Genomic DNA, 2,159 nt, shown 5'->3' on the forward strand with positions numbered 1-2,159 from the left:
GGAAAAAGAAGGTAAAAAAAAAAAATGCGAATAAAATGGCAGCAAAGTCACATCTATCAACAACCTAACCTTAAAAGCAAAAATAAAAACACACTACGCAGACAATTCCAACAGGAACTGAATGGCAGAAATGGAGGTAATATGGAGGGTTATTAGCGGGAGGGGGTGGACCGACAACGGGGGAAAAGGTACAGGGAATAAGAAACATTAATGATAGGAGCAAAATAGACCGGAGGAGGTAAGGGTGGTATAGGAAGAGGAATGGGAATGACATTATTGATACAGGAAAACAAAGGCAGCGATGACACAATACCCCTGGTTATTTTTCTTCTATGACTGTGTTCTGTCTTCCTCACTGGTTTCCACTCTTTCTATTCCTAACTCTAGGCTCTCATCAAAGTCAGGTTTTTCTTTTGTTTTAACTTCAAAACTTAATTTTTATTTTTTAGCCATAAAACACGATTTTCATAAAACCCTTCTACTAGGTTAAATTTTTAATAGATATTGATTTAATTTTATGTTTATTCAGTTATAATTGACTGCATTTCCTCCCCATCCCTGCACCTCACTCTACCCAGTCCCACCTCCCCCAGACACCTCAAAACTCCCCTTTGATTTTCTCCTTGTGCATTTTAGAGTAGTAGATCCTGTAGACCACTCTCCCCTCTATCCCCTCCCTCTTCCCCTCTGACTATTGTACCATTGTTCTTAAAGTCCTATGTGTCTGTTTCTATTTTGTTTCCTTTTTTCCTCAGTTGATTATGTTGTCCTTAAAGGTGAGATCATTTGGTATTTCTCCCTCACAGCCTGGCGCATTTCACTTAACCTAATGCTGTCCAGTTCCATCCATACCATTGCAAAGTGTATCAGCTCCTTCTTTCTCTCTTCGGTGCAGATTTCCATTGTGTAAATGTACCATAGTTTTCGGATCCACTCATTAGCTGATGGGCACCTAGGTAGCCTCCAGCACTGGGCTATTGTAAATCGTGGTGCTATGGACATTGGGGTGCACAGGTTCTCTGGCATTGGTGTTTCAGTGTTCTAAGGGTACAATCCCAGCAGTGGAATTTCTGGGTCAAACGGCTTTTCCATTTTTAGTTTGCAGAGGAAATTCCATACAGTTCTCCACAGTGGCCGCACCAGTCTGCATTCGCACCAACAATGTCCTGGTTATCCCTTTTCTCCTCATCCTCTCCGACATCCGTGTCTTGCTTTGTTTATGTTGGCCACTCCGGCTGTTGTGAGATGGAACCTCATTGTGGTTTAATTTTATAAACGAAGAACACAGTAGAAGGAATCAAAAGCAGGATCGGGGGAGCTGAGGACCGCCTCAACAAATTCACTTTTCTCTATACTTTCTTTCGAGTATTTATCGTTATTGTTCCTTTATTCGTGCAAGGGGTTTTCTATTACTCATCCATGCAGACTAGGATTATTGGGATTGTATTATGCGGTGGAGATTGCTGCTAAAATGCCTTGGAGAAAGACGACAAAGGTAAATTAGGCAGGGTCTCAGGCCTCAGAAAATGTGCAGCCCAGTGTAGCTCCGATGTTTAACGCCTCCTGCGGTCTTCTATTGCATACTATAACGTGTTCATTGGATGTTTCTTAAAGTCATTGGACAATAAGAAGCAGAGTCGTCTTCTATTTAAAAAACTAGTGGCAATCCCGTGTCACGCAATTGAATCAGAGCAATTATTATTGTCCCAAGTTCAAGGATCATAAATTCGAAGTCCATCTGCCTTTTCTCCCACTGCCATCTTTACACGTATTACAAGATTTTGATCCATCTTCCCCAAAGTGTCTTTATCCTTCATCTCTTCCCTTGCCATTCTACTGCTAAAACTGCAGTTCCAAAGTAGTAGGAACATGTCAGCGATGGTCTCTACGTGACCCATCTGTCCTTGATTAAAGAATTTTGTATGAGAGACACTGGGGTAGGGTTGAGGGATGGGGAGACATGCAGAAAATTGTAAGTGAATTTTTTTTTTCAGAGAGACCCTGAAATAAAACCCAACAGCCAGAAGCAAGAGGGAGTTGCGGGGAGATAATGAGGGTGGGGAAGGGGGCAGGGGTACCAGGAACATGTATACGGAGATGTGGACAGAGCCAAAAGTGATGGGAAGATGGAGGATCGAACATGGGGATGGGTCTGGAGG

The sequence above is a fragment of the Desmodus rotundus genome, unplaced genomic scaffold (assembly GCF_022682495.2).
Source record: "Desmodus rotundus isolate HL8 unplaced genomic scaffold, HLdesRot8A.1 manual_scaffold_16, whole genome shotgun sequence".
In the NCBI taxonomy this organism is placed as follows: Eukaryota; Metazoa; Chordata; class Mammalia; order Chiroptera; family Phyllostomidae; genus Desmodus; species Desmodus rotundus.